This window comes from Notothenia rossii, assembly GCF_949606895.1.
Source record: "Notothenia rossii genome assembly, chromosome: 8".
NCBI lineage: Eukaryota > Metazoa > Chordata > Actinopteri > Perciformes > Nototheniidae > Notothenia > Notothenia rossii.
Window position 1 is genome coordinate 43,327,442 of NC_136906.1, and position 12,296 is coordinate 43,339,737.

General features: G+C 39.2%; 1 protein-coding gene across 2 annotated transcripts in view; it reads left to right on the plus strand.

The window, feature by feature from the left end:
* Positions 1–2,161: 2,161 nt before the first annotated feature.
* The window catches only part of lbr (lamin B receptor), a 41,393-nt gene continuing 31,258 nt past the window's right edge, over positions 2,162–12,296 (plus strand). For both annotated transcript variants that reach the window (XM_079644017.1, XM_079644018.1), the window contains exon 1: positions 2,162–2,325. The gene's annotated coding sequence lies outside the window, so the exon portion shown is untranslated. The remainder of the gene's footprint in view (positions 2,326–12,296) is intronic.

Consider the following 12,296-nt stretch of genomic DNA (forward strand, 5'->3'; position numbering starts at 1 on the left):
AACATACCAAACACAGGCCAATGTGAGATTTAGAAATTAGTTTAAAAAAATCATGGTTTCATGTTATACTGTAGTAGGCCTACCTTACATGATTGTTTGAAACTTGAATGACCCCATGATGTGATTATTTACATCTTAAAACCTTTAACAACTATATTTAGATGTTCATAAATATCTACATGTATAAATACAAGTGTAGCAGTTAGACAAACAGATGATCTCATTAATACCTATTTTATATGTACTAAAAAATAAAAATAAAGTTTACTAAGCCACCTTTTTGTTTCAAATTATTAATTAGAAAAAATGATTTGTGCTGAAAGTCATATACTGTTGTGTCTCAAATGGATAGACTAGGTTATTATTTTATTCGCCTAATAGTTACTTAAAACGGTACAATAACATTTGCAGTTCGTTTTTTATCTGCCATGTACGGTATCAATGTCTCTCAGCCACCGTAGTGTCGTATAGGGGGCGTGTTATGTGCCGTCTTGCTGCAGCTGGATGATATTGGTCCCATTGATCTTAAAACTAATTTCCCTGCTGCTTCTCCCTTCTCTTGGTTTCCTTGCGTCTCTCCATGCTTCCCTGGTGGGAGAGACGCAGGGAAACGACGCAAGTGAGGGACGCAAGGATTCCATTTAACCGAAGTGAGAAGCAGCCTGAGAAACACCAGAGTCTGGTGCACTTCCTAGATTTTGATCTTGGCGTTGGGTGTCTCAATAGCGCCATAGAGTCCCCTATCGGTTGGGGCCCTTGGGGGAACTGTTGGACCACCGCCGGGCACAGCCAAATACAGCCTCTCCTCCTGGCTGGCTGGAGAAGAAGGTTGCACAGCCACTGCCACAGATACAGCTTCACTTGTGGAGCCAGATGGCAATGATAGTGGTGAGGCAGGTGAGCACGTCAACATTGCTAACGTTAGCGCTCGATTTCGAGGACGATGTATGACAAAAGAACGGTCTAATTTCGTCAGTTTAGCTATTACATCTCCTTGTTCTCTCTTGTCCTTTCTCTTTTGAGCGCTGCTCTTGTGCTTTGGTTTGCTGTACATTATAAATGCAAGCTATTACATTTGTTAAAGTGCTGCCGAACTTGCTGCTGCTAGCTACTGTACAGTACAGGTTGAGTAAACGGTTCGCTCGTCACGCAAGGTATCACATGACATGAAAGGGAGCAAGGTCATTGGACAGACAAATTACAAAATAATTTAGGTTGCTTAGTTTGAAGAGTGCGTGAACCAGTCAATGCTATTGAGGCCCCAAAAAAATAAAATGTAAAAAAAGTATAGGCCTATGTATATTTTATTTTTGCACGGGCCCCTGGCCGGGTCTGGGCCCCGGTGCGTTGCACCGGCTTCACCGTTAATAGTTACGCCACTGGTACACAGTAAGGTCTCCACGGCATACAGCTGTCCTCAAACTATACGAGTAATACGTATATGCGTCATTTGCGCTGGGGACATGTCCCCTCTATTTTTGAAATTGCCAATTTTGTCCACACCACTTTTTAAAAGAGGAACCTTCAAATGTTCTGAATAATAGCGCGCACAAACAAATGTAACAAACAAGAACACTGGTTTAGTGTCAACATATGCAATTTGGACATGTTGGTAAACTTTTAATAGGAAATGTAAAAACGAACATTGCTCCCGCTGTGCAGCAGGCAGTGCACTTTAATAAAGGCAACTAAAAATAATTCCTCCTGACTCTACTGACACTCAAATTACGCAAAACATGCAGCAGTGTTGTTTGGCCTGTTTGCCTGGAGTATATTTTGTCTTTTTGCTTTATTTTCTTGTCAGAGTATGAGAATAGATATGAACGCGTAATTATTGCAAATGCAAAAATAATTGTGCAAAAGAGTATTTTCTAAATATGTTTTATATATATATTAATATATATATATAAATATTAAAAATAATTAGTTTTATATATATATATATATATTTTTTAATATATATATTTATATATATATATATTATTTTACGATATCCACCATTATGTCTGATGGTAATATGAAACCATTAAACACAGTAGCTGTGACGTCCTTAAAACCAATCCCAAATCAGTCAGAACCCGTGCTGAGCTGAACCAATCACAATGCAGAGTTTTTTGAATTGAACGCTGAACAAGCCAATTAGAAGAATTCGCGCCTTCCTGGTCACTGGTAGTTTTTGCTCAGAGAGGGAGGGAGAACGAGCACTACGTCAAACGTTAGGACAGTCTGTTTTAAAATATATATATAGCTACATTTATCAATTATTTGTCTTACAAGGGAATATTCATCAGGTGTAATTACTGGAACTACCCGCGGTATAATAAGGTAAGTGTTTTTGTCCAGCGCATGAGTTTGTGAGAAAGCTGTCGATTGTCTTTGTTGGGAAATTATGTTTTAGGCTCCGACTACTTCCTGAAACCATAACTTGTTCTTCATGTCCAAGTAAGATAATACATTAACTGTTAACCCGCTTATGGTTAATAGTTTCAGAAAGGTTAGATATATGTTTTCAGCTGCACTGTGAAGTGAACTAGAATGTAAGCAGATGAAGGACACGCAATTAAATGGTCAGAAAGTAGACCGTGCCTGCTTTGTCAAAGACTTATATCTTAAAGACGTATAGCCTAGGAGCGGTTTAGATTTGTGTGCACCTAACGTTAGATGATGTGAAATGTTTATGTTCTGGGATACGTCCCTGTGTCCAGCGAGACTTATTCACTCATGTGTTTGCGGCTGAAGGACCGTCTGTTTTGCTGGTCAACAGGATTTGAATGCATGACGTTTTCCCTCCTTCCTTCCTGCTGTCTGCATGCTAACAACGCTTAAAGCAACAGCTCAGAAACATTACAATGGAAGAATATAACTGCCTGCTTTACAGGAATACTTTGTATGTGAGGATATATTTACATTGTGGAGCGTGTTGTAAAACAGCGAGGGGAAGTTAACAAAATAATTTAGAAAAGTGCTCTAAATTCGTCGATATTACCTTAACTTTGCCAAATCACAAAAGGTAGCGCAGTGAAAACTGCAGCCAGAAGGAAGAGTGTTTTATTTTAAGGAATAATGTTAGTTTAAATGTGATGGTAAGTGTTACTTAAGGTTTATTTTAGATTGTATTGTGACCCAAATGTTTGGTTTAATTTTAAATGCATTTTGCTTTTATTGGAAAGCATTTTGTTACTGTTGTTTGATTACTAATACGGGGTTAGCTCACCTATCGTTTGATCTTAGCTGACGCATTAACAAACGGAGTATAAGTAAAGTTAAAGTTTGAGAGTCATTTGCTATCGATTGGAGGGCGTTTACCACTGGATTCACATGCTACATTTCAGAGGGGCTGCTCTGCATACTATGTGGAGCTAAACAGGAGTTTTCCGCACAAAGGGGGGGATGTGTGACTTGTATTTAAAACTCCACCTATGGTGCAGCCCTTATCCTGTCACCAGCCCAGCCGGAGATGGGGCTCTGCAGACAGGACGGCCGGCACAGCAGCGCGGGGACTGAGCTCGGGTGTGTCATTTTAACATTTGGATGTTGTAGCTTTTTGAGATTCGACCAGTGCAGTGGAATAGGGGTTGACAATGTTTGACTCTCTCCTTGCCCTTTTTTAAAATCCTGATGAGCCAGTTATTTTGTGTTTTAGGAGTGCACATTGATTTGCTATGCATGGATTTGACAGTACAACAGCTTGGTTCAGTAGACTTATTGTAGTTTTTAACATGAATGTGTATTTGCCGGTTTGAGGTTTTTTTTCTCAGATGGACACTTTAGGGCAGTGGTCACCAACCTTTTTAAGCCCAAGATCACCGACCTCAGCCTAGGTGAAAGGCGAGATCTACCTATTGCAGAATTGAGTGAAAAACAGACAGTGCTTCCAATTTGAGGCCTTTTTATATAGGCTAATTGCATCTGTTGCATTGTTACTGTTACAATGAAGGCTCCATGATCAGCTCACAGCATATAGGCAGGGGTAAAGTGCTATTTTTTATGAGTTGGGGGTAGGGCTGGGCGATATATCGAGTTTACACGATACATCGTGGAATGCACTCCATGCGATGTCGTAAATGACCACATCGTGAACATCGAGTATTATGTTGTCAAATCAATTTCCCGCCGCGGCCAAAATTAGCTTTCCTTTCTCCCTCATAGACACAGTCACACACGCAGGCACACACGCAGGCCCCGTCTAACTTGCACACAAACATTACACACATGCACAGTGACAGAAAGCAGGGCTCGACATTATAAATGGCCCGCTGGCTCGGAAGCACTATTTAGACACCCCGGGCCAGCATAACGTACTTTCCACTTGCCCGCTCGGGCCACTAAAAATATTGCTTAAAAAAAATAAAATTGTCCAGTGGTATAGGTACTTTGACAAGCAATGTTGTTAAATTGTTTCGTTTATTAACGCTACAACATAGCGTTTCGTGAGGCGGTTGTCGTTGTTGGGTGAAAGGCAAACGGGAACCAGCGCATGCAGGCTCCCGTTTGCCCGTGAGCGCCGGGCAAAAAACTATCTTCAAATAAAAGAAAGTCACCGGAGGAGTTAAAGGAGAGTGACAGGTAGCATGAGAAGAAGAGGGAGAGAAAGTTTCAGCCAGCTTGATCGATGGAGTTGTTTTCTAGTGGTGCAGTGACGCGTCCTAAAACCCTTTTATAATCTATCGATTAGATTTATGATTCGAAAATTATAAAAGTAGGGTAGACATGTGGATATTATCCGGCTGAACAAAACGGGCATTTATCAAACAGGTTTGTTTTCCACAGACCTTATTTCCAGCTATTTTCCAAAACCCTATGGAGAAATCCCATTGCTTTTTTGTCGAGGGAACCAGCAGCTTACTTCCTGGTTTTAGGACGCGTCACTGCACCTCTCAATATGATGCCAATATAAACAAGGTCTTCTGTCGGCTCTGTACATCAATGCCGACCTATGCTGACAAGTAAGTGAAGAGTAGAAAATATAAAAGGTATTGGCTATAGGGAAATGTCCCAGCAGTTTAGGAGAATGAAGGTTCTAATCTAATCTAATACATAGCCATTACATGTCTAATTCCTGATAATGACAGGAAGACAGAAAGCGCATTATACTAATAATAAATATATTACTCATAAAAATAATAGCAGACATTTTTGAACAATGACCACAATATCATTATTTTCATAAACCAAATATGAACAATTGAGGAAAATGAGGAAGAACTGATGATTCAAATGTTGTAGTACAAGTAGTAATGTAGTTAGTGCATAAATTACTATTGCAACAAATGTGTTAATTTTCTTCATTATTAGTCGATTTTTTTAATGCAGACATATGTTTCAGGGACTACTAGAATCATCATACTGGCGTGACTAAACATCAAGGGGTTAAATAATTTTATTTTTATTTTTTTAAGATGACATTTCAGAATATCGCGATATATATATATATATATATATCGTATATCGCGATATAGTCAGTAAATATCGCGATATCATTTAGAGACCATATCGCCCAGCCCTAGTTGGGGGTGGACCTCACCTTTTCTACCGGGGTCCTCACCTCCTCTAGGTCCTCACCTCCTCTAGCGGGGTCTGGGGGGATGCTCCCCCGGGAAGATTCTTTTTAAAATATTGAAGTTGAAAGCATCAATCTGGTGCACTTTGAGAGCAACATGAAGAGATCTTTGGATACCGATCTCAGCACCCATATGAAACAGAACTGTAAACAGATTTTCTTTTTCTTTATTGATATTTTACAAATCACTCCCCTTTTAAACTGTATTCTTGTTTTACTGCCATATAGTATTTCATACCTGTTTTTCATGTATTCTCTTATTGTTTGTATAATAATCATGTGAAGGTGTGCCGCGGAAATAATCTTTTGAATAATTTGTGACAAAACCGTTTGAGACCCACTGAGATAACTTAGACTAAAGTTAACTATCTAAACACACAGAGTCCTTTAGCTCACCTGAGCCCCTCAGTCTGACAGGGGAGGACTCTCCTCCAGCTTGTTGTGGAAACAGCTCCTTATGTCCGTTAGTGCAGCTAGCTAACCAGATGCTAACAACACGGTCCCCGCTAGCACCGGTCCCTCTCTCTCCCTCTCTCCCTCTCTCTCTCTCTCTCCCTCTCTGGCCGTGTCTCAATTCAGGGGTTGCATCCTTCAAAGGGTGCATTCGAACACATACGTCACTTCCGCCGAAAGAAGGCTGTCCCAATTTTAAAAAAAGACGAGACTCCTCCGAATGCGGCAGACGAATGCAGCCTACTTTTCCCCAATTTGAAGGATACATCTGATGTACACTCCGCGGCCTACCACATCCCATGGTGCAATGCGCGCAGGGAAGAGTGAGGATTTTTTTCAAATGAAATGGCTTCCGGTCTCCCCAGCAGAGTGGATTTAAAAGCAACAGCAAGCGGAGGAATCACTAATAAATGTGAGTATCGGGTTTTAACTTACTTTAAATTAACTAACGTCACTCACGTCAAAACCAAGGGGCATTAAAACGTACATTTTCGTTAAATAATACGGATAAATATGTGACGCTAACTAGCTAGCTGGACGTACTGCACTGTTGTTTACACCTCTTTTTAATTCAATTCAGAAGTTTACTAAAGTCATACAGAGATCTTGGCTCTGTTATAGATAAGTTATACTTTATATTACATAAATAGACCAAAGTGAAAACATTTAGACCGGTATAGCCTACAGTACAGTGGGATTTATAAAATGCTACCCTGACGTGTAGCTGCTGTTAGCTTTATTTATTTCTCTGACATGTTCAAATTTTGTACTGTTTATTAAACTTTGGGACAACATTACAACCTATTTTATTCAGCTCATGCTGCTTTGAGGTAGGGCTAAAAGAAAAGCATATTTTAAATATTTCCACCAGATTTGATCATCTTTTATTTAGGTTAAAGTGTTTAAATTTATCCTAATCCCCTAATAATAATAATAATAATAATAATAAGACAATCAAAAATAGACAGCAGCCTTTTGCTTGATGTTAGTTTGTGCTGTCAAAGGGATGCACTTGTGACTGTCATTTCATCTCTTTATTTAAAAAAAAAAAAAAACCAGAACAGTACATCATTTAAAATGATCCTTAAGGGATTGTTAGTCTGACATGCTGAGTTACATTTTGCAATAATACTTTTGCAACCCTTTGTTTAATATGATTAATTCACATTTTTCCTTTTGTCTTGTTTTTCTCTGTAATTAGGACAATTCTGGAGAAACGGATCTGCTGGAGAAGGACCCCTAATCTGAAAAGTGCACAGCGGATCATCAGGACAGAGCTGCCATCCACCTGGACCCCCCGAGGTGCTGGAGAAATGGATCTGCTGGAGAAGGACCCCCAACCCAAGCGGATCATCAGGACAGAGCTGCCATCCACCTGGACCCCCCCCCCCCCCCCCGTGGTGCTGAAGAAAGCAAAACGCCGATCAGGAACATCCTCCACCCAGACCTCTGCTTACTGCCGTCCTACAGACTTGTGTCTTAGTTTCAGAATTTGATTTTGTATGTGTCTTTTTTCTTTTAATAGATATTTAACGATTATAGCTTGAGTTTGTCTGATTCCCCAAACTAGGGATGTCCCGATCACCTTTTTTTGCTCCCGATCCGATTCCGATCATTTGATTTTGACAATTTGCCGATACCGATTTTTCCCGATCCGATCTTTATGCAATGCATTAAGAAAAAGAAAAAAAAGCATGCAAGTTGTCCCTTAAGGTTATTTTTTTTAATTTAAATTGGATATTCTATCCAACATGGATATAGCTTCTTTTTTTCACAACAGCATTGGATCAGTTCAGTTGTGCATCATTGGATCAAAACAAAATAAAGCTTATCAGTACTCGTTAGCTTACTGCTACAATTAGACACTGCGCCCTGCCCACTCTGTTGCCAGATTTGAGATAAATAAGCAACCTGGTCTATGAAAACAAGCTCCAAAGAAGCAACACATACATGATGTTGTGTCATTTGAAACCAAAACTAAGGCCTCAGGATGACTTTAAGACTTGAACATGGGCATTTTTGTTTTGTAACAATTAATAAAAAATCCTGATCCCTGATTTTTTTCTCCCGATTCCGATCTTTTGAAAATCACGTGATCGGCTCCGATCCCCGATCACGGGATCGGATCGGGACATCTCTACCCCAAACAGCTGCTTCTATATACTTGCTGCACATATAATACAAATAAACAACTTGATAAACACACTTTTGCTGATATTTGTGTTACTGCTGGTGATGTTAAAGTATATGATTGATATCCTCTGTCTCAATGATGAAAGTTATAATAATAGAAGACATGAAACTGCAGAGAGAGGATGGATATATTCTTACCTCTACTTTGTGATGAAAATACAATATTAAATATTAATTGTTAAACACATTGTTAATTTAATTTACTGAGGTTTTATAACCATTATTTCCGACTTGTGTACATAAGCAGTGGAATAATAGGATATCTCTGGGTCATTCAACTGTCTTCAGTTTAATTTTATTAATACAAAAAAGAGGTAAAAGAAAATGTTTAATTGTGTATTTCAGCAGAGCGGGGGGTCACGGTGCTGCTGGACCTGGAGGTGCTGACCTGGGGTCAGTGGGAAATCATCTGGGCAGGTTTAGGGTAGGGGAAGAAGGAGAATATAAACTATTATAATCACAGCTATTAAGATTAGAACACTAATATTGTTAACAATCAATCTATACAACATGCTTTTGTTCTTTTAAAAAACATATTGTTTTATTAGTACAGAAAAATTAAGACTTATTTTAAATATGAAAGGATATGATTAAATGACATTAGCTATATTTAATTAATTTGTTAACTTACTAATGTAACATTACTGGGGGCTAAAGGAACAGCTTCACCTTATTTACCTGGCCATGGTTCTCTTTATTTCATCACTGACGGTGATCTCCAAAAAATGTAAAAGTAAAGTTTCTGTATCCTTTTCAGCTAATTTGCTAGCAGGCTGCTGGAGCAACGCAACCAAACAACGACTATCTCGTGACGTAAATACGAAGCGCTCCGTAGGCTCGACCGTCTCATTTCGTTGGCTGCTCGGTCCAGCCTACCCGGTCTACGTGGGCTGGGTCCTCTGTGGACCGCATAGGCTGCGTAGTCCGAAGGGTCCAGCCCCTGAATTGAGACACGGCCTCTCTCTCTCTATCACACTAATGGCACATTTCCACTGCAGCGGGGTAGCCCCGTTTAAGCGTCCTCGCTCAGGCCTCGGGCTGCCTCGCTGGCCGTCCGAGGCCGTGACGCATTTCCATTACAGTTTAGGACCTTGGGTAGCAACGCAGTGTAGGCGGGGCATCTGTGCAGAGACATCCTGGAACACTTTCACATTTCGAGTTGTTCCGTCGAGCTCCCGCTGGATTTGATCATCCCCAACGTTGTAGGAACGTCGTCACCTCCTCGGTCGACCACGGTGTGCTTTTCTTTGACGTTGCCATTTTTGTTGCTTCTCCGTTTACAAAAATGCTGTGTATAAAAATGCTGCAAGCTTGCATCTAGATATATATGCGACGCTAGGGATGATCTTGCGCGCAATCTTGTGACGATTCTCTGACCAATCAGCAGTCGAATGTGTTGACGTCACTAGTTCAGCCCTGGCCCTGGCCTGATAGAACCACGATTTTATGGGGCCGGAAAAAAAGGGAAAAAGTACCCACTAGCCGGTGCTACGCTATATGGAAAGGCCACCAAAAACTGGCCTGGACGATTTAAGGACGCTTAAACGGGGCTACCCGCTGCAGTGGAAATGCGTCATAAGGCCCATTCCCAAACCAACCCCTACCCCTACACCCTACCCCTCCGTTTGCGCGTTCACGCGGAGGGTCCGCCATATTGAGGGCTGTTCCAAACCAACGAGTGTGGAGCGGTGTGGAGGGGGAGTGGGCTATCAAGCCCTAAAACAGCGAGTCTGCATCGGTGCTGACTTGAGACCGGTCTCTATCTGACCGGTCTCAACGCTGTGTGTGTCCGTCAGGAAACACGCTGTTTACAAGTAGTTCCAGCAAACATCCACTGATAAACTGCGATTTTAACAACCTCATGATAACCTCATACGTTTTTAACTTATCATCATCATACCTGTGTTTAGTCTAGAAAAAGGTAAATGTGTGCATTTTATTATAAAGTTGTGTATATTTACAGACTGTTGCACAAACTAAGAAGCTTATAAACATCAGGTTTAAAACTAAAAGAGCACAATTAAAGATGTTTGGAGTTTTATTTGAGTTATTAATTTAAATTTTTTGTAGGGGTGCACCGAATGGGAAATTCTTGGCCGAAACCGATACCGAAAATAGGAAAGAGTTGGCCGAATGCCGAAAGGCCGAAAATGATGAATAGAAATATATATATATATATATATATATATATATATATATATATATATATATATATATATATATATATATATATATATATATATATATATATATATATATATATATATATATATAATGTATACATTTTTTACCAATGTTGTTCAGCTACCTGATTATGGAAAAAGACATGATTATGGCAAAACTTAACTTACCGTAAATAATAATCACTATGTGTCCATAAAACATTTATTCAGCACTTTTGAATGCATACAGTACATTAATTCCAAGTCAAGCTCATTTTCTTTTCTCTGTAGGATAACTACAACAAAGTGCATTCAGAACAAAGCCAAGCTGCTCTAAAACTGCATAAACATCTAGGCCAGTTGGCCTACAATAAAATAGTGTAAATAAAGACTAACAGCCAGGCATTCAACAACAACAAATGCACCTATAAGTGCATGCATACAAATGTTCAAACTGGATAAATCCACATGAATGTAACTATTTACAAATGAAATTACAATTGAATATCAAGAATCTGTAAATAAGGCTGTCTCTCCTCATAAGCAAAGTAGTAAACATTGTATAAAGATTAGGGCCGGGACTTTAACGCGTTAATTAAGATTAATTAATTACACAAAAATTTACGCGTTAAAAAAATTAACGCATTTTAATCACACTTATTTTTGCACCGCGGAACGTTTCTCACTGGATGAGTTTCAGGGGTACCAATTATACTGGAGCACAAACTAACGTTAATGATTTCAAACAACAACAAACCACAGTGAACAATAGTCAAACATGAACGAACAAGCTGATGAGACCGCTTTGGTTGGCCCCGTGGATGGGACATTTTTGTTTTAAAAAACGGACGGATGGAAGCATCGATAAGAGCACGGTTGTTTGCAAATTATGCAAAAAGGAATTTACATATCACCGCAGCACATCAAGCCTCAAGTATCACCTCAATGCAAAACCTATAGCAGCTAGCGTGGACGTTAGCCCGACTCGGAGTACAAGGACCCACACCCAATTCGCGTTGATCAAACAGTGGCCTATGCAACAGAGAGATTTTATTTTTCATCAGGATATTGGAAGAATAGGAGGGATTGAGGTCAATCACTGGCACTTTTTTATTTTATTTTAAATGGTACACTTTATGTTGAACTATTTATTACGTTGTTGGTGCAACTTGCACTTTATGTTGAACTGTTTATTGTTTTGGCCAAGGTTATTGACAGAGTTGGACTGAAATGTATTAGATTTTTTAAATCAACTGTTGGTAAATCAACAAAGTCTGTTATGGCCTCTGAAGCAACAGAGAGATGTTTTCTAATAGTCAGGGTTTCCAATGTTCTGAATCTACTTGAAAGTATTGTGTTATACTTAAAAAACAAAGTGTTATAGTTTACAGAAGGTCTACCTACCTATAGGCTACCTGAATCTCTGAAATGTACTATATTCCTAAATATGCTATTGCTACACTTTATGGCAAACATTTCACTTTTCTGTTGGTCTTGGTTAAGGACTACCGTAAAAAAACAAAAACAATGTTTTGTCGCTTAAGCTTATGTATTCAGTCATTATTCAATGGTATACTAAAATCCATGTGAAAAAAATTGCTTCTCACTGTTCTCAGGTCAAATATTTATATGTGATTAAAAATGCGATTAATTGCGATTAATTAATTACAAAGCCTGTAATTAATTAGATTAATTTTTTTAATCGAGTCCCGGCCCTAATAAAGATACATAAAGTGAAAACTGGATTCAAAATCCACAATCAATTACAAATTAAATTACAATTTCAAGAATCTGCAAATAAGGTGGTCTGTCCTCATGAGCAATGTAAACAACATTGTATCATTTAGATACCGAAAGTACAATATATTGAACACTGTGCTGCTATCATTTCCCCCTAATGATAACCTGAGATGGTGAATTATAACTCA